Below are 21,400 nucleotides of genomic sequence, written 5' to 3'. Positions count from 1 at the left end.
GCGCAAGGGGGTGCACATTTGTGCATCCAGCGCGTGCCAAGCCCAGCGCGCGTTGCCTGTTCCCTCTGAGGCCGCTCCGAAATCGGAGCAGCCTCGGAGGGAACTTTCCTTCACCCTCCCCCCACCCAACCCCCCACCTTTGTTGCCAGATTTACGGCTGCTTTCAGATTTACGCCTGCTTTCAGCAGGCGTAAATCTGCGCGCACCAGCAGGCTGCTGGCGCGCCATCACCCGACCCGGGGGCTGGTCCGGAGGCCTCGACCACGCCCCTGGGCTGGCACCACGCCCCCCAGTCCCGCCCCTCCCCGCTCCTTTTACAAAGCTCCGGGACTTATCTGCGTCCCGGGGCTGTGCGCGCGCCGGCGGCCTATGCAAAATAGGCGCGCGAGGACCCTGTGCGCGTAAAGCCGGCCGGATTTACGCGCGCAGGGCATTTAAAATCCGGCCCTATGGGTTTTCCGAAAAATGCATTGGTAATTATGAACGCAATTGTTTGATACCAAATGATCATTAAATCTGTTGTAGAACACTTTCTTGCCTAATGTTGAAAGGTCAGAGATGGGTTTTATAGCTACAAGGGTCTCCAATGGGAAAAAACCCCCAAAAAAACAAAACAGTTTTGTTTTTTTTTTATATAAACAGGATGAACTAGAGGAACCTCCCGCTCAATTAAGATTGATTAATCTTGGTTAAAATATTTAGAATATCTTTTTAAATATGTAAAAATAGAAAAGGGGCAAGGATCAAAATGACAAGAGGAGTTTTGCAAAACTCCCCTATGGTTCAAATTGTTCGTTCCCAGCTTAATGCAGTAATCACCCCAGAAGGGGGCAAATTACACTGGTTATTTGGCAAGGGAAACCCATCACTAGTATAGTATAGGTACATACTTTCTATTTAAATGTGAATCTGTTATTTACTCTTTCAAAAAAAAATACAAAGAATAGGAGATACTCCATAAAGTTTGTAAGTAGCACATTTAAAACAAATTTGAGAATATTCTCACATGCCATGCATAATTAAGCTCTGGAATTCATTGCAAGAGGATCTAGTAAAGACAGTTAGTGGAGCTGGGTTTAAAAAAAAAAAAAAAAAAAAAGGTTTGAACAAGTTCTTGGAGGAGAAGTCCATAAACTGTTATTAACCAGACAGACTTGAGGAAAGCCACTATTTACCCCTGGGCATTAGTAGCATGGATCCGTCTGTTTGGGATCCTGCTAAGTACTTCTGACTTGGACTTGCCACTATTGGAGAGAGGATACTGGACTTGATGGACCCTTGGTCTGACCCAGTAAGTTCCTAACTTAGAAGTAAGACTAAAATGGTTCTCGAGAAGAACAAATTCAGTTAAGATCCCTAACAGTTAGCAGTTTTAAAATAAAATTCATATATTTATATTCACATTTTAAATACCCCCACCTTCAAAACCTGTAGTAAGTTTGAGTTTCCTCCATACAGGAGATGCTCTTTATCCCCCCTCTACATGTTTCTCGATTCTTACGGCGCATGTTTGCAAACTGTGTGCTCCCCTTCCCCCTAACACATGCTGTAAAATTAGCGTATTCTCTGGAACATTGTTTCTAACACTAGCGAAGCTATTATCTTTAATTCAGACCAGGAACATATCCCCTCCCTTGTTTTCTTCCAGAAATAACCACAATGCAAAGTCAATATGCCCACTTACTGATATTGCTCTCACGCACTCTGTATATTTATATTGTACACACACAGTAGAAAAAGGTGCCCAGCTTTGCTCAGGTAGTCTGATCTATAACAGCCTGCGTGTGTGCACACATAGGTAGTAGGCATGTGCAAGTTAGTGCATGCCTATGCCTGCCTCTCTGTGTATGGGAGCATGAGAGATGGGGTTTCTTAGGCAGAGCATATTAGCAAAACAGTACCTGGTGTGTCAGACGAGAGCCCTATAGCTGTTAAGCTGTGGTGTGATTGGCACAGACTAGTAGGCGAACTTATTAGGCCCACACAAACAAACAGTGGGTGGACTCGCTCTTATTAGGGCTTATGCTGGGATTTCACCTATACCAGCTCCATTCCCTGCAGCTTCCAGGAGCCGGCAGGATTTAGGCAAGAGTCCTGCATGGAGCGGGTCAGGAAGAGTCAGGTGACTGGCAAAGGTCAGGACTGGTAGCAAAGAAGCAGAGTCCAGGGTCTAGGCCAAGACCAGAGGAAGATGGCAAGCAGGTGAGATCTGGGTCAGGCTAGGGTCAGATGCAGGCAAAAGGCAGTGTCCTAAGCAGTGGTCGATAGAAAAAGTCCAGCTAGGACGGACAGACTAAACAAGAAAAGACACAGCATACAGACGACCAGGACCACAGGCGGACAGGCAAGGCAATTCTCTGTCTTACAAGGCAAGACAAAGCAAGGTAACATGGAGAGCAATACATTCTACAAGGCAGGAGGACCTGTTGCTAAGGCAAAGTTGTGGAGCGCAGCTGAAGCAGCATGTTCGCTGACGTCATCAGGAAGCACCACTAGAAAGGCTTCCTGCCACGGGGCCTTTAAAACACGCACTGCAGATGCATGCACCTAGGCAGGCCCAAGGTCCTGGCAGCATATAGTGGTGCTTATGTTCAGGGCAAGTGCAGCCGGTTGCAGGACATCCCGCAGCAAAGCAAAATGTTACACCTGGCCTGTGTCTGGATGCAGGCTATTAGGGGAGCCTGTGTGTGCGCCTGACAGAGTTTTCAAGACAAAGCATACTGGCTTTGCACCGTGCATCTTTCACTAATCCAGGCACCACCTGCTGGACAAAAAGATATGACAGTGTGACAGGCTGACTGACAGCACATGCCTATATATATAAGTATATAGATAAACCATTTTACATTTTTATACCTCCTTACTTCCCAAAAGGATACCCAAAGCAATTTGTTACAAACAAAAAAACAGCAACAAAGTAATCTCTAATGTACAGAATAGCTTCATCCTGCATGATCATTGGGGAATATGAACAAACTGGCCCTCTATTTTCTTGAGATATCAGAGAAATTAAAACTATTTCTGCCATTGAGTATCAGGTGCCAGAAAAAAAAAAAAAAGTGAATGGAAATGCTTTTTACTACCACAACCAATCACTCGCCTATTTTTACAGCATTACTAGATATACACAGCATTGTACATATACACAGGAGGAGACTGTCCCTGCTCCTTAGAGCTTACAGTCTGGTCAAGACAAACATCTATGGGAAATGTATTTATTCAAGAGTATTATAATCATATACCTTCCCCACATCAAAGCTATTACCATACAGAAGGGGGATTATAATCAGGGAACACTGCATGTTAATCTGGTGACCTCTGATAATGCAGGTGCTATCTAGTTGCTCAGATCGCATACATTGGTCTGTCATGTGACAACATCCCTGTAGGAAAGAGCAACAGCAGCCATTCCATAAATCCAAATATTTAACTTGCCGAAGGTCATCCCAACATGGAACGGCAATACCTTGTAATTGGAATACATGATTTATCTCCGATCCCAAAATAAGAGGCAAACGTCACACTATCCATTACACTAGGAATAGAAGTCTCGGGTCACTTTATTATAGCACACTGCCATACACATAAAATGCTATTTTGTATTCTCTCTTCCAGTGAAAGATGCCATGGCAGTCTCTATCCTGGCCAAGAGTCAAAACTGGAGGTTTAACAGCACCTCTCCTCCCTCACTCTCTCACACACATGCCTCCACCCCAAAGCAGGAGCTGCATGGGAGCAGCTGCCAATACCAGAAATGCAGGGACTGAGTCAGCACGCACTCGCAGTGCCAGCGACGGTTCCACCTCTACCTTCTCCCCTGAAGGCTCGCCCCCCCCAAAAAACAGGAGACTCACAGGGGGAGAAGATGGGGTACTGTGAGCATGTACAGGCTCACAGTCCCACCCCCACTGAACTCCAGCTACTGCTAGAACCATTAGCACAGGTCAGAATAACGCCTTCCCCCATTTAGCTCTAGCTGTGCCAACAGCAAAGACAGAACGTGGAGGCATGCAGGGCAGGAAGGAGAACAGGAGCAGGAGAGGACAGACCATCCAGTTCATGAGCTCTAAGACTTCTCCACTTGGCAGTAAGAAGTAGATTAATCCAGCTCTACAGGTTTTACCAATGGAAATTTTGTCCCCGTTCATGCAAACAGGGAAAGCATAACTAGGTTAAAAAGCACACAGTGACATCCAATAGAGCACATTCCTCCCAATAACATAAGAACATGCCATACTGGGTCAGACCGAGGGTCCATCAAGCCCAGCATCCTGTTTCCAACAGTGGCCAATCCAGGTCACACGTACCTGGCAGGGTGCCAAAGAGTAAACAGATCTCGTGCTGCTAATGCCCAGGGATAAGCAGTGGTTTTTCCCAAGTCTGATTAATAAAAGTTTATGGCCTTCTTCAGATATTTGTCCAAACCTTTTCTAAATACAGCTATGCTAACTGCCTTTACCACATCCTCTGGCAATAAATTCCAAAGCTTAAATGTGCACTGAGAAAAAAAATAAAATTTTCTAGTTTTAAAATGTGCTACTTACTAACTTCATGGAGTGTCCCCTAGTTTTTAATTTTTTGAAAGTATTAATACAATCACATTTACCCATTCTATTCTGTCATATTCCTCTCAGCCATCTCTTCTGCAAACTGAACATCCCTAAACTCTTTAGCCTTTCCTCACAGTGGAGCCATTCCATTCTCTAACATTTTGGTTGCCCTTCTCTGTTCCTTTTCAGGTGCAACTATATCTTTTCTGAGATGTGGTGACCAGAATTGCACTCAGTACTCAAGGTGCAGTCTCACCATGGAGTGTTATAGAGAGAATTTTCTAATAACTGTTTTATTCGGCATTCCTTTCCTAATAATTCCTAAGATTCAGTTTGATTTCTTCTCTACCACCACCACCACCACACACCGAGTCAAGGATTTCCAAGTATTGTCCTCAGACACCCAGATCCTTTTTCTGGCTGGCAATTCCTAAGATGGAACCTAACCTGGGTTGCTTTTCCCCACCTGCATCACTTTGCACTTGTCCCATTAAATTTCATCTGCCATTTATATGCTTCTGGGAATACTGTCCCCTTAAAAGCCATGCCAGGAGATGCAAGATTAAGAGCATTATTCTTTGGCCCATCAACAATTCCAACATGCATACAAGTTTATTTTTTTACTGTCTGTTGCTCTTTACTGAAGCCTGCCTGGTTGCTATTTTCTATAGTCAGTCAGTCATAGATGTGCTAGAAATTTATAACATGTACTAGATAAAGACTTGGTCCAGCAAGCAGAATAAGTTATCAGGGGACTGATCTAACAGCCTGATTCAAGCTCTTTTCCCATAGACAGAGTGGGAGAAAATGCCTTGGTGAATCTGGTCCTTAGCATGAAAAGATTTTTGCAAGTGTAGCTGAGTCACTAATACTCCCTTGTCCTGTAAATCATGATATATAAACTCAAATCAAGGATTCAAATTTAAAACTTCCCCTGCCAGCCCATCTGGTCTGGAAGACTTTACTGTATTAAGGGCTTCAAAAACCCTCTCAGCAATTACAGAGGCTGGTAATTGCTCAGCATTATTATTTCTGAAATATTTTATTAAAAAGAATAATTATGTTACTCCTTAGCATTCCGAGCAGTGTACAGCTGTACATAGATAATAGGCAAATACATAATTTTCCACTAAAATCCATAACTGCAGGTACAAAATACATCCTCTGACTGGTGCATATACACACACACCTGAGATACATATCCAAGATCCAAACAATGGAACAAGTTGCAGTGAATTGTGTGTCCTGCAATGTCTTAAAGTCAGAACTTTAAATCCAAAAACAGGTTCCACAAGGCTTTGAAATTCTTCACATAGAAGTCCAATCCAAAAGCTAAAACCAGTGCTTTACAAGCCCTGCTGCAGCACTCCAGGGGGTAGAGACTTTTGAACTGAAGGATAAATTCCCAATTTATATGCAGTTTCTGCATGCAAAACAATGTTATTACTTTACAGTTCACGACGACAGCTCCAATTTATAGTTAAAATAAAGATGCACTTGGCAGGGAACGCTTGCCAGCTAAACAAAATAATTCAGCAGTCTATTAGCGACTCTTCTGGAGCTGGCACCAAGCTGCATCATTAGGCCCATATTCACTGGAAAGATGCAATTATTTCTTTACAAGCCCAATAGCTGGTGATTTCTTGGCAAAAGTCCTTCTCGCCATTGCCTCTAAGAAGAAAAAAAAAAAAACCATACTAGAACCCATTTAAAAACTTATGTTGGAAAAATTCTGGGTCAAGAGCAGACCATAAAAGAATGAGAGATGGATTTGTACTCCAAAGCACTATGCTAATAAAGTCAAAACGTAAGTGCTAGCGTCACAGCTATCTAGAGCTATTGTTGTGAAGTCTGAACCCAACTGCAGCGTGGGAGATTCCCTCACCAAAACTTCCTTTTTTTTTTTTTTTTTACAGATAGAATATTCATGAAAATACTTTACTGGATGCAACTGAAAAATGCATCCAGCGATGCAAGTTTAGGAGCAGAGATCTTACTCTGACCAAAATTCTATAAGATTTGTATTGATAATAATATTTTGACTGCTTGGCTTAAAACTAAATCTGTAGAACCAATGGCCTTATGGCCTTGCCAGAGCAACGAATGTATTCTTCACCTAACCTCATCAATTCAATCCATTCCCCAACAATTTTCTACCAAGAACAGAGGAGTCCAGAATTTGCCAAGTCAGAACTGCTGGGCTCGTGGAGGAGAAATGTTATTTTGGTTCTAAGTTCTTCAGAGGTTGCCATCTTGTTTCAGGTTCTGAATTTGTTACTTTTTGTTTGTATCTATTTATTTATTTTTTTATTAGTATTTTATATAACACATTCCGGTTTCAAGAATAAGCATTAAAATCTTTCCATACATGCATATTACTACCTGATAAAGGTTGATTCACTGCCTTGAGCCCTGCACTGCCAATAATTCATTTGAGGTTCAAACAGCAGAGCTCTTGTGAAGAAACCTTTGTCGAGAACAATGCATGAAATAGCATCTACTTAAAGAGTATAACCTCACTTTAAAGTTCAGGTCTGAACAGAGACCTCCGTGTATTCACTGGATGAAGGAAAGCAGCAGGAAGATACAATTTAAACAGCTCCATTTATTGAGGCACCCCACTATGTCAGCTAAAGACCCATCGCTTTCAAATGCTTACCTGTAGCAATTCTCACTAGTTTTCATCCACTTCATTTCTGAAAAGTGCATAGAGCACAATGTAAAATTTAACTTTGCCTGTTAATTTCCTTTCCTTGAGTCCTTGCTAGACCAGTCTGAACAAGAGGTATCTCCTGTTCCACAGCTGCCAGGAGACAGAGGACACATCCTTTCTTCTCTTGTGCCATCATAGCTGGCTGTAAGGGAAGTGTGGTCTTAGGCAGTTGCCAGTAGTCTAGTCCGAGAAATGAAACAACTATCAAACCCAATTTCACAGAAAATGACCAGGAAACTGGTAAAAAAAAAAAAAAAAAAAAGAGGGGGTGATCTTCCCCCAATTCCATGACTATGTCTGAAAGTTTTAGAAGCCACAGTGGGAGTGTAAAACACCAATCCCTAGTCAGACATAGGGAAAGGAAAAAGAAAATAATGGGGCCTACCTTTGAAGTCCCTGTGTTCCGGGTGGGAACTGGACTGGTCTAGCAGGACTCAAAGGAAATTAACAGATAAGGTTAAGTTTTACACACTCTCTCATCCTGTTAGACCAGTCTGAACTTTAGAGAGTGGCACCTAAGCTGTACCTAGGTCAGGCAAGAAGAAAACATGCTGCCTTAAAGACCCCTGCCCCAAAAGTAAAGTCTACCTTGGCTCTGAAGTCTGTAAAGTTTCATAAATGAATGCAAGGATGACCAAGCAGCTGCCCTGAAAGACTTCATCTGGGGATTAGAGATGCTGACCATGATGCCTGAGCCCTCGTGGAACGTGCCTCAAGGGTTGAGGGCACTTATAACCTTTAGAGCAGGTAATAAGCAGAAGAGATTGCTTTTTTGATCCATCTGGCTAGCATAGCTTTGGAGGCTGCTTCCCCTTTCTGGGGGCCTCCAAAAAGAATGACCAACCTATCAGTTTGAGAAATGTTTAGTGTCCTAAGTATCTTCATAGGAAGTGCCTTACATCCAAGAGTCGGCGTTTCCCCGTCACCCTTCTGATCCTTGCCATCTCTGAAGGCCAGGAGAAAGATTGATTTAAGTGAAAGTACATAGTCACCCTGCCAAAAAGAAAAGGGACTGGATGGAAGGTGACTGCATCTACTGAAACACTAAACACGAGACCCTGCAAGAAAGGGCCTGTAGTTCTGAGATATACCTAGCAGAACAGACAGACAGTGATGAAAACGGTGGTCTTTCAGGGTTTCCAGCACCAGGTTAAGATCCCACTGGTCTGAATGGAGGACACATGCATTTTACCCCTTGTAGATAATGAACTATTTCCGGATGCACAGTTATCTGAAGTCATTTACTGTACCCCTATAATAGAATATCTGCAAGGTCCGCCTTCCAAGGTGATGTATCGAAAAGGCTCAGATATGGCTTGGCCCTTTCAAGGGCCAAGCCATAAGTGATATCTGAGCAGGATCCTCCATTATTCAGCCCTGCTGTAGTAGTCTGTACCCCCTAGAAAGACCTAGGGGAGGGCCATCCAGGATCCTTATTAGGTCCTATTACCATGGTTGCCTTGTTCAATCAGGGGTTACCACAATTACTGTTAAAGGAGAGGATAAGAAGATCATCCTAATGTTACCCTGTCTGAGTGGTCAGGGAAGGAAGACTAGAGTAAGGTGTCCCTTGACCAGGGAGTGATCAGCACATCTATTCTGCTGGATCACCATTCTCTCCTTCTGCTGAAGAGAGCCCGTTGGGCTTTGGCATTTGCTCTGGTTGCCATCAGATCCATTAAAGGGGGAACCCCCACCAGTCCATTATGTGCAGGAAGGCTTCCTTGCTTAGCACCCATTGCCTTGATGTGTGCAGCCTGTTCCTGTGAGGAAGTCTGCCTGGATGTTATTTCCTGCAATGTGGGTTGTTGAGAGGTGCAGTAAACTTTGTTCGGTCCAAGTGAAATGCAGACCTGTCTCTTCCACCAGCAATGTGCTGTGGGTGCCTCCCTGCCAGTTCACATATCCCACTACTGCGACATCGCCCAACAGAACCCAGACTGCCTTTCCTTTTATCATAGGTTGGAAGTGCTTTATGACCAGTTTAATACCCCTTACTTCCTGTCTCTATTGAGTAGACTGCTTCTATTGTCTGACCCCGACAGTGGGTTCCCCATTCCAGTGCATTGGCATCTAAGATTTGGGTGGCTCTAGCTCTACTCCCTTTTGCAGGTTCAAGGGATTCAACAATCAGTCCAGGCTTTTCTTCACTCGGCAATATAGCAGAAGGTGGGACTCAGTTCTGAGAGACATGGGTCCAGAAAGAGAGGAAAGTGTGATGTAATGGGTGCAAGTCTGCCCCAGCCCAAGGGAGTAAGTCCTGAGTGGATGTCATAAGTTGAAAAGACTACACACTATGCACTTATGCCGGAAAGGTAAAAAAAAAAAAAAACACACAAAAAAAACCAAACCACACAGGTATTCAATGTTATAGTCCTCTTGACAAGTCAAGCACACTCGTCTATCCCTGGTATCAAAGAGAGCCCCTACAAACTCAAGGGACTGAGAGGGTGTTAGACTGTTCTTCACATAATCCACTGCTCACCCTAAATATTTCAAGAGCTGGACAACTGCGATGGTCGCTCGCTGGCTTTCCTGAATGGGCTCAGGCCTGCTGAGCCAATCATCCAGATAAGGGTGTAACTTTATCCCCTGCATACAGAGAACTGCTGCTGCTGTGACCTCGCTGAATGTTCTTTGTGTGGTCACAAGCCCAAAGGATGTAGTCTGGAACTGAAAGGGCCAGCCTGGAATTCAGAATTGGAGAAAGTTCTTATGGGCCTTGCAGATAGGAATGCGCACGCAAGACTCTGTTAGATATAGAAAAGTAAGAGATTCCCCTTTCTTTCCGCCATCATGACAGATGAGAGTTTCCATTCAGAAATTAGGTATGATAAGGCATTCGTTGACCCTTTCAGGTCCAGGATGAGCCAAAAGGAACTCTCTCTTTGGTACCACAAAATATATTGAAAGTACGTCCCTTGGCCTTGTTTGAGAGGCGGCACTGGAATTACGGACTGTAGATTCTGTAGTCTTGTTAGAGTGGCGTTTGTAATCTGCCTGTTGGGCAGGGAGATAGAGTGAAATCAGGAAGGCACCCAGGACTAGTATAGCCAGTTCTAGGCAATATCTAGCACCCACTAATCTGTGGTGATGGGTCTGCTCCTGGTGAGATTGTAAAAAGGCAGGCGTTAATAGCCGGAGGAGCATCACTGAGATTGGAGTCCACTGGCTGCTGCCGTGAAGGAGTCTCCCCTTTAGCTTTTCTAGCCCCTTGGAAGGGGTGAGCTTTGGACCAAGCTGGCCGAGGTGGAGGTACTTTTATTTGGTTTGAATCTAGAAAAGTTCTGGGCTTGCTGCCACCTCCAGCCTGGTTTTGTCTTCTAGAAGCTTCTGGGGTTCAGACTCCCTTAAATCCTTTAACTAGTTACTCCAGATCCTCCCCAAAAAGCAGACCTCCCCTATAGGGGAGTTTACAAAGTTGAGCCTTAGATGCAGAGAGAGAGTTTGCCACCCAGTTACACAGCCAGAGAAACCTCCTAGCTGCTACTACTGAGGTTAACACTCAGGAAGGACATCCTGACCAAATCAAACAAAACAGAATGTCCGCCAAAAATGCTGTCCCCGATTCCCAAAGTGCTGTTTCTGTGTTTCCTGGGAGTTGCTGAATTCAGCATACAAGCGTTCATGCCACAAACCCCACCATATATAGAGGTCTATATTTCCATAAAACATTTGTAGTCACTGCTTCAATCTTCCTATCCTGTGGCCCTTGAGAGCCATCCACTCTGGAAATTCTCATTGTCTAGCAGTAGGGATCATCATCCGTTAAGGACTCAGCTGCCCTTAACCCCACTTACTTAGTCAATGTCATGCTCTTAAGGGCTGCATGCAGAGGGAAAGCTGCCTGAATGTCCAGCAGGATAAGGTCTCCCTCTAATGGGTCATCTTTATACAGATTTGTCATCCTGAAGGCAGTTAAGGCATCGGTGATGAGGGCTGACAGCTCTTCCTTCCAGAACAGTCTTATGACTAGATTCTTCCGCCTCAGAAAAAAGTGCATTCACCCTCCTCTTCAGAATCCATAGGTGACACATGGCCAGGGTGCCCCCTGCAACAGGGTCTCCTATGGACTCACAGAGCACCAGGGTATCAGATGCCTTTGGGTTGGTCCACAGTCACCTAACTGCCAGATTCCTGGCAAGGGAGGACCCTCTATACCTTGGTCCTTTATAGCACAAGAAGCTTGATGCATTAACATGAAACCTGGAGAAAATCCACACTGGCTCGGGAGGGCTTCTATGCATTGCTCTTGTGCCACTGCCCAGGGTGGGGGGGTGCAGGGCTCACACATTCCAGGTGCTGCTCTGCTCCAGCCCTAGCCAGGGCCTGCACCACATCTTCTGAGAGGTGGGAGAGAGACTCCTCATTCCACTTGCATCTCAGGCACAAGAGGAGATGCTGTTGCCGAGGAGCCATTTGGTGCCATAGGTATTGCAGCGCCACAGGTGTGCTGGTTTATTTTTCACTAATGCAATGTATACTCCCACCCCCGCATCAAGGATTTGCTTTACCAGTGGTCCTGCTGTATTTTTTTTTCCTTCTACCTCGCACCTACAGTTAACTAAACCACCACAGGGGTCATCAGGGAGGCCTGCTTTACTCGGCATTTTGCCCTATGTTACAACTTCACTGTGAGCCAAAATCCTCTGGTTTTTGTTTTGTTTTTTTTAAAGTAAAAAAAAAAAAAAAACAAACCAGCTGGAGAGAGAGAGATAAAGAGCAGAAGGCAAGGGGAAGGACTCTTAGCATCCCCAAAGCCTGAAAGGCTCCTTAGGTGCAAACACCTGAGAACCCACCTCTCCAAGAGTGATAGCAAGGCCCCCACAGTCACCGGGATCCAACTGAGGGCACCTGCCCAAGAGTTGACCTGACAGGAAAGCTCAGCCCCTCAGGCCTGTTGATCCAGGAGTGCAAGTTGCTGAACCAGACCAAAGTTTTCAGAGGTGTTTGGTTTTTTTTAGTAAGACCTCTGGTGTCCACAACTGATGGAGGCAGAGACTACTGGCAACTGCCTATGACAAACATTACAAGGGAAAGAAAAGGAATTCTCTATCTCCGGCAGCTGTAGAACAGGAAATGTCTCTAGTTCAGAGTGGTCCAGCAGGAAGAAGAGGAACTACTTTTGTAGGGGCAGAGAGAGGGGGGGGGCGGGGCATAGAGCATTACACACACTCAATCACAGCATAATTGTTTTTATGTATAAAAGTAAGTATTATGCCAACCTGCACTTACAAGTTAAGGTATTATCTAGAGCCCAGCAGGGGTTTTAGTGGGAACTAAGCTAACAATGGACTAAATGCATTTTTGCAATGCTATGTTATAATGAAAAAAAAAAAAAACACACATCTGGTATGAGAATGCAGTACCAAAAAACACAAAAACCAACCCAGAAAGAGCCAGCTAAGCTATGCATTTTCATTGAAGGTTGAATTCAGCGCTCTATCACCCCAAAATTTCCTTCTGCTCCTTTGTGCTTCCAGCTCGGTCAGAAGTGGGGCTGGGATCTGGAACTCTCTCTGTTCCAATGCCGCAAACATTGGATGCGAGTTACCAAACTGCAGAATCAGAAGATATCCTGGAAAGTGGGTCTTTGCACGTGGCCCTGAACAAAGCAAAGACTAATCAGTGCTGTGCAGTACTGCAGGACAAGAGGGCAGGGTCCTCCATTCCAGACCACCCTCCAGGTATGGACTGCTGTCCTCTTCCCCTTCCAGCCCCCAAAGGAGAGTTGCAATGGAAGCCAGGGTGTAACCAGCTCTCAGGAGCAAAACCATCTAACCAGGTATTGATGCTGCATCAATAAGGAATAAGTGGTTAAGGGATGGGGACCCAGGACTTCATGTATGCTTGTTCTACTCCTTTCTTTACCTGCGATATTGAGGAAAACTATTACACCTGCCTATCTTACCCAGATACCCTTGAACTAGCTGGTAGAGCTAAGCATTGCACAGTCCTGAAAGTTAACTGATTCTAAATAAACATCGAGCAGAAAGTTCAAAAGCATCATTATATAGAGCAAGAAGATGATGAAGTAAGTGATAAAGTAGCACTGGGCGAAGCTCATGCTACCCTCTTTCCAAACAGCAGGAGATAATTACTTCACTGGGGATTGCATTAGGCTCCTTAGCAGAATGTTCAGCACCAAGTTTTTTTTTTTTCCTTCTTCTGCTGTCACTGATAATTTGCTTGCGTATTGCACTCTTCCTCCACGCACATCCCAGGGCACACTGGCATTTTCAGCACATGCAGCTACTGCAGCAGAGGACAGCCATGCACCTTATCTTGCACAATCTGCATGACGACTTTTAGAATGGTACCCAGGAGGAACGGATATTATTGAATGGGAACACAGATAAGAAAGCAAGGGCTAGGAATGGGAAAGCAGGTGAGCAGGCAAACAAAAGAAAAAAAGGAGAAGGTAAAAAAAAAAAGAAGACAGTAAGAGAGAGAAGTGGGGCATATTCCTATCATGCTTAAGATATGCTTGCCAGCTCCATGAAGAGAACCAGACAGGCAGAAAAATCCTTTATCTCAGTCCAGCCCCCACCTCTTCAAGGTGAAACTGAAGGTTAAACACAGTGAGCAAGAATGACAACGAACCACAGGGAATATATATAAAATGGCTAAACATTCTTATCTTACTGCTGGCCAATAAGCCGGCACGTTATCCAGAATCACCGGAGTCAAAGCCTCACTGCTGACTGGGACCAAAAAAAAAATTCCATATGCAGCACCGTACATCATAGAACTGGGCTTCCCACAGGCATAAACACGGGGACCAGAGACAGACCTGTCTTGCCCATTCGGATCATTTCTCTCTCCTACCAACTCTCATACTCTTTATGGCAAGTACTGGTAATAGTGCCAGGGTTACTGGTAATACTCGCTCCCCCTCTTCCTGATTGAAAATAAAAACAAGCACAATGTCAGACTTTAAGATCCTGATGAAGCAATTAAAAAAAACAAACCACAAATTGTGGAGGGCAGATTGTGTAATAATGGCTTAATGGGACTCAGTCTGGGAGACAGGCTGCTACAGAAAGGCTCAGCCAGCCACCACACTTAAAAATCAACCACCTCTCCCCCCCAAAAAATCACACTGTCAAGAAGAAAGCAAAGAAAGAAGGACAGTGTAAGGAGGTAAAGAGCCAAACCCAGAGCAGGAAAACACTTAACCCCTGTGGGAAAGCTTAGAGTCCCAGAGGCAGCTGAAGCACAGACATAGGACAGTGAGGGAAACCGGGGGTCATAAATCAGGGCGCAGGGGGATCTGTCCAACCTGCTGGACAGGAGCATTTAAGGAATGGCTTTCTGTTCCAGCTAAGAGTCACAAAAGGCAATAGAGGAACATCAGATTTTTATTTATGGACATTTGCTATTCTGCCTTTCCACCAATGCTGGTCTATGCCGGATTACAATAAAATTTAAAGTGAACAGAGGCATTTGAGTAGCTTACAATCAATCACAAGTGTGTTTCTCTCTCTCTCTCTGTATCAGCATACAATCTAGTTGCAATATTGTAAGTTAATCTTTCATGCCATCTGCACATTCAAGATGTCAGGAAGTTTCTTCCTAATGCTACAACTTCTTTAACACATTAAGTCATGGCTAGAGGGTCCCCTGTCAAGCTACTCTGCTGCCCTCAAATTTTTACCTGCCCTCCTGGCTTCTTGCACTGGTTTTCTCTTCTCATGCCCACCCACATTTCATTTATTTCAGTTTATAGATCATTCTTCCACTCTATGCTCAGAACAATGAACATTTCAATCAAAAATTAAAGTGAAGGGGTTTTATTTTGTTTTTCATTCTTTTCCATACATCTTTCTTGCTTCAGTTCCACTCCTTCCTCTACAGGCTCACCTTACAGATTTTCACCTTCTTTTTCCTTCCCTCACCTTGCTCATAGAAACATAGAAATGACAGAAGAAAAAGACCAAACGGCCCATCCAGTCTGCCCAGCAAGCTCTCACTTGTTTTCTCATACTTCTGTTTCACTGACCACCAAGTTCAGGGCCCTTGTTGGTAACTGTTTGATTCAAATTTCCTGCCATCCCCTGCCATTGATGCAGAGAGTAATGTAGGAGTTGCATCAAAAGGTGAAGCATAAGGCTTAATGGTTAAGGGTAGTAACCGCCGCATCAAGCAAGTTACCCCGATTGCACAGATCAATGCCTTGTTGGATGTTGTCTGAATGTAAATCCTCTCTTCCACATTTCCTCCTGCCATTGAAGCAGAGACCAATGCTGTATAAGCATTCAAAGTGAAGTTTCAGGCTTAATTGGTTCAGGGTAGTAACAGCTGCAGTAAGCAAGCTACCCCCATGCTTTGTTTACCCAGACTGTAGTTCAGTCCTTGTTGGTTGTTGTCTGAATGCAAATCCTGTTTTCCACATTTCCCCTTGCCATTGAAGCAGAGAGCAATGTTGGAGTTGCATTAACCATGTGAAGGCTTATTGAGTAAGGGTAGTAGTAGCCACCATTCCAGCAAGCCACCCCCCATGGCTCTTCTCTTCATTCCCATCCTCTAGCCTTTATGGATTTCATAGTGTTTATCCCATGCCCCTTTGAAATTCTTTACAGTTTTAGTCTTCACCACTTCCTCTGGAAGGGCATTCCAGACATCCACCACCCTCTGTGAAGAAATAGTTCCCGACACTGGTTCTGAGTCTTCCTCAAGTTTAGTTTATGACTCTCAAATGGGTGAATGATCCTCTTACAAGCATTTTCTATGTATAGTTGAAAGTATAAAATAACAGCGTGTACCAGAGATTACAAGACACATTGATGCTCTACCTGTCTTGCAAGGTAAGCACATGTGCAAGGTAAGCATGTGCTTACCTTGCAAGACAGGTAGAGCATCAATGTGTCTTGTAATCTCTGGTACACGCTGTTATTTTATACTTTCAACTATACATAGAAAATGCTTGTAAGAGGATCATTCACCCATTTGAGAGTCATAAACTAAACTTGTCTATCCTGAAAACAATCTCCTCCCACCATAAAAGTTCCTTTATCAACATGGCTTTGATGCACTTTGTTCCTTCTGATCTTGGATGGATGAAGCCGTCTAAAGCATATTCGGATTTTGTGTGGCCACAAAATGGCTCATTACAATCTTCTATGCTGTTAAATTTGCTTAAATATATTAGAGATTCAAAGAAAGGGAAATCTTTAGATAAGCATTTGCAAGTATTTGATTTATGGTATAGGCAGAGAGATTCTGTTAGTAAAGATACTGAGGGGGATAAGAGGCCGCCACCGTATGCACCGGAGAATTCCATGCTCCCTGCCTCTAGTTATTCAGGAGTATACCCAGCACTGCCAGAGGTTAATTTAGGGTATTTTCCATTATATACTATGCCAAAGGAATTAGGACCTGTTGATCCAAAACATGTAGCCCCAGGGTATAAACCATTGCAGTTAGACTCCCTGGAGTTTCAAATCGTGACCCCTAGTTCTACTGATTTTTTTCCCCCCCAAACGGAAAAGGTTTGTTGACCATGGTTCATTAAAACATGTCATGTATCTGAAAGTCTGTATCATATCATCCCTGCTCCTCCTCTCCTCCAGGGTATACATATTTAGGTTCTTCAATCTCTCCTCATAAGTCATTTTATGTAGACCCTCCACCTTTTTGATCACTCTTCTCTGGACCGCCTCCATCCTGTCTCTGTCCCTTTGGAGATACGGTCTCCAGAACTGAACACAGTACTCCAGGTGAGGCCTCACCAAGGCCCTATACAAGGGGATCATCACTTCCTTTCTCTTACTAGATATTCCTCTCTCTATGCAGCCCAGCATTCTTCTGGCTTTAGCTATTGCCTTGTCACTGTTTCTCCAACTTCAGATCGTTAGACACTATCACCCCAAGGTCTCTCCTGCTCCGTGCACATCAGCCCTTCACCCCCCATCAAATACAGTTTTCAGATTTCTACACCCCATATGCATGACACTGCACTTCTTGGCATTGAATCTCAGCTGCCATTATCTACGACCACTCTTCCACATTTTCCACTATTTATACTGTGAGTTGATAACTGTACTTTGGGTTAAAAATGTTACATAAATAAGAAAATATCTAGCAACAGGAATACTCAACCCCATAAACCAGAAAATTCAGGTAATAAAGTTGTAAAAAGCTTTCAGGCAGAAAGGTCACATCTGTGACTGGAGGTTTTTGGCACCATGGGAGTCTATGCCTTAGAATGGCAAGAGGTACATGACCTATTCAGACATGCTTAGAAAGGGGAAGAAAACAAGGAAGCAGGAAACCCAGAGGAGCCCAGATCCTTCACTGTCTGCAATGCATGAGTCACTCCCTGCCATGTTAGATTAGCATCAGAATCAAATCAATGAATTAGTGCCAATGGACTTGGCTCCATCTTATAAACAAGACCCTCTGATGTGGGCTACCTCAGTGCTTGACCTCCATCAGGGCCACTCCTTCACCTGCAAAACTAGAGGGGGCAAGCAGAACAGGAATTAACTTGCATTTATATTTTTAAATGGAAATAAATGCCTTCTTTCTAGATTTGCAATATTCCAAAATTTTTTGGAAATCTGAGATAGTGAAGGCTACATTTTGAAAGAGAAAAAAAAATTACAACTGTTACAAGCAACTTTTTTTCAACTTTATTTCAGGAGGGAAAAAGCACCAAAGAGAAACAGAAGCTAATTTTAAAGATGTCTTCAGATTTGATCATTTCTCAAAAATGAAGCATTACTGATGAATAACTTGTATAAAGAATATTTTAAATTGACAAGCAAAAAAGCATAGTTGCTTACCTGTAACAGGTGTTCACAGGACAGCAGGATGGTAGTCCTCACATATAGGTGACATCATCAGGATGGAGCCCAATCACGGAACACTTGTCAAAGTTTCTAGAACTTGGACTGGCACCTACTGGGCATGCCCAGCACTGCAATGATCCTGCATCCAGCAGGGGTCCCCCTTCAGTCTAGTCTTATAGTAAGAGTACGTTCAAAATATAAAATAAAACATAAACGAACCCAACTCCGTGGTGTGGCAGGTGGGTTTCGTGAGGATTAACATCCTGCTGTCCTGTGAGAACACCTGTTACAGGTAAGCAACTCTGCTTTCTCACAGGACAAGCAGGATGGTAGTCCTCACATATGGGTGAGTACAGAGCTGAGGATGACCGAGCAAAGCACCAAATGCACCCAAAGACGTGCAACAGGCACAAGAACAGGGGTGGAAATTTGGTTAGGAAGGCATCCACCAGGCTAGTGACAGACAGAGCTGTTTGGTAACTTGGACAATGCTGGACATTGGCTGACAAAGCTTGAATCCACTGGCACTTTAAGGTTGAATCAGCCCAGAAGGCGGCACAATGTTTAAAACCTCATTCCTCCATACCTCCAGGGAAGGAACAAAAATCCCTGGATGCTTTTGGCAGGCATGTCTTCCATGGCTCCATGCTCATATCTCGCATTGCATACCAGTATACATGACACAGTACAACAGACCTTTTTAAAAGGATCCAGGACTTCTCTGATTCTTTACCAGAGCAACTCCAGACTCAACTTCATGCTCTCGCTCAGAAAGGTCTAGATGCGGGAAAGCACGAGGTCTGTGCTGCATATGATATCTTTGACACGGCATCTAGAGTGTCTGCAGCGGGAATTAGTGCCAGAAGATGGGCCTGGCTCAAATCATTGGACTTAAGACCAGACATCCAAGACAGGTTTGCAGATCTGTGTGGGCAATACCACCCTGTATGGACAATAATCTCTTCGGGGAAAAGATCTGAGAGACTGTGGTGCAGTTGAAGGATCACCATGAAACTCTGCCAGCTTTCTTCTGTTCCGTCTGAGTTAGTCTGCCCCTAAGAGAACTTTCAGATGAGACTCTAGGCAGCTGGCCTACAAGCCAAGGAAGTTATCCTCCGGCTTCTAGAGGACGCCCTTCTAGACCTTACCAAAAAGGTCCATCCAGGCAGACTGCCTCAAAAGTCTCAGCCAGCTTCTCAGCCTGGCCCAGCATCAGGGTTTTGACTCCTTTCTAGAGAGTGTAAGCCAACCTCCTCTTCCATCCATAGCGGTCAGCTCTGCCACTTCAAAATGGTAACCTTGGGCTTTCTACTTCCTCTTCTACAAAGAGGAGATTGGCTATGCTCTCTAGATCTCCAAAATATCTCAATTACTCAATCTCATCGCAAATACTTGCAATTCCTGGTCGGCCCCCATCATTTCCAGTACCATGTATTACCATTCGGCCTGGCATCCGCTTCATGAGTATTCACCAAGTGCCTGATTGGTGGTCGCACCACAGAGTGATGATCCAACTGTGATTTTTGGAACCCCGGAGCTGACTGCACCAGATAGGTGGCATCTGTCTTGCAATTGACTGGTGGGACCGAACATGGGTGTTCTCAGTTTCTCTTCAGGAGATCAAGCAGGATTTCATGAATGGGTATGGACATGATTTCCTTAGGGCATCTAGAAATTGGAGAACTTCCAGCATGTTAAGCCTAGAGTCCTCTTCCTTCTGAAGCTGAAGAGGAATGGTTTCAGACATTTCCTTGATGAAATGAATAAAAGATCTTCTGGTGGAGAGCGAAGTCTTTCATCTGGGGAGAAGACTCTGATGGTAGATCATCCGAATCAGTCCAAGGATTGTAGGGCTGATCTCCAGCACCTAGTGGGTCTCCAGCAGGGAGAAAGCAAATGTTGCTTACCTGATGTAACAGGTGTTCTCACAGGACAGCAGGATGTTAGTCCTCACAAATGGGTGACATCGAGGATGGAGCCCACCACGGAAAACTTCTGTCAAAGTTTAAACAGAACTTTGACTGGCCCCTACTGGGCATGCCCAGCAAGGCACTGACCCTGCAGCCAGCAGGGGTCTCCCTTCAGTCTGATTTTCAAAGCTACAGGCAGTGCCTAGAAAGTAAAAATAAAACAAACCCAACACCGCGGGGTGGCGGGCGGGTTTCGTGAGGACTAACATCCTGCTGTCCTGTGAGAACACCTGTTACATCAGGTAAGCAACATTTGCTTTCTCACAGGACAAGCAGGATGGTTGTCCTCACAAATGGGTGAGTACCGAGCTGAGGATGTCCTGACTTGCACCAAATGCACCCAATGACGTGCAACAGGCACTACAACTGGGGTGGAATTTGGTAAAGGGCATCCGCACCCTACCGGGAAGGTGGAAGGGTGTTGGTACATCACGTTGGAAAAAGGTTACGCAAGACAGATTGGCCGAAGATGGAGTCCTGTCTTCCAGCTTTGTCCAAACAATAGTGGGCTGCAAAGGTATGGAGAGAACTCCAGGTTGCAGCCCTGCAGATGTCAGGAAGCGGCACTGATCGAAGGTGTGCCACTGACGTCGCCATGGCCCTCACAGAGTGTGCTTTCACACGGTCTTGAAAGGGAATGCCAGCTTGTTGATAGCAAAAAGAAATGCAGTCCGCCAACCAGGAGGAAAGAGCCTGCTTACCCACAGGATGTCCTAACTTGTTAGGATGAAAAGAGACAAATAATTGAGTGCTCTTCCTGTGAGCAACTGTACGGTCTAGATAAAATGCTAGAGCTCGTTTGCAGTCTAGGGTATGCAGAGTCTGTTCCCCGGAGTTGGAGTGGGGCCTGGGAAAAAAGATAGGTAGTATGATGGATTGATTAATATGAAACTCAGAAACTACCTTAGGTAAAAATTTAGGGTGAGTGCGGAGCACCGCCCGGTCCTGCAGGAGCTTAGTGTAAGGCGGATAGGTAACTAGGGCCTGCAATTCACTAACCCTGCGAGCTGAAGTGATAGCCAAAAGGAATAACACTTTCCATGTGAGATACTTTAACTCACAGGAGTGCAGAGGTTCGAAAGGAGGTTTCATTAGACGACCAAGAACCAGGTTAAGGTCCCAAGATGGGGCCGGAGGACGTAAGGGTGGCTTCAGATGGAGCAAGCCTTTAAGAAAACGTGTTACTAGGGGTTGTACTGAAATAGGGACACCCTGTACACCTTTATGGAAGGCGGCTACCGCACTGACATGCATTCTGATAGAAGAGGTTTTAAGACCTGATTCAGAGAGATGCCATAAATAGTCCAAGAATTTGGAGATTGGACAGGAAAGGGGATCAAGGGACTGAGAAGTGCACCATGATGTGTACCTTTT

The 21,400-nt window shown here is 44.6% G+C and overlaps 1 protein-coding gene across 1 annotated transcript in view; it reads right to left on the bottom strand.

The window, feature by feature from the left end:
* Positions 1-21,400, bottom strand: part of LOC115089198 (LARGE xylosyl- and glucuronyltransferase 1) — a 519,096-nt gene that overhangs the window by 449,722 nt on the left and 47,974 nt on the right. The window lies entirely within an intron of this gene.

The sequence above is a fragment of the Rhinatrema bivittatum genome, chromosome 4 (genome assembly GCF_901001135.1).
Source record: "Rhinatrema bivittatum chromosome 4, aRhiBiv1.1, whole genome shotgun sequence".
In the NCBI taxonomy this organism is placed as follows: Eukaryota; Metazoa; Chordata; class Amphibia; order Gymnophiona; family Rhinatrematidae; genus Rhinatrema; species Rhinatrema bivittatum.
The sequence above is the reverse complement of the archived record's forward strand: the minus strand, read 5'-3'. Positions and strand labels throughout refer to the sequence as shown.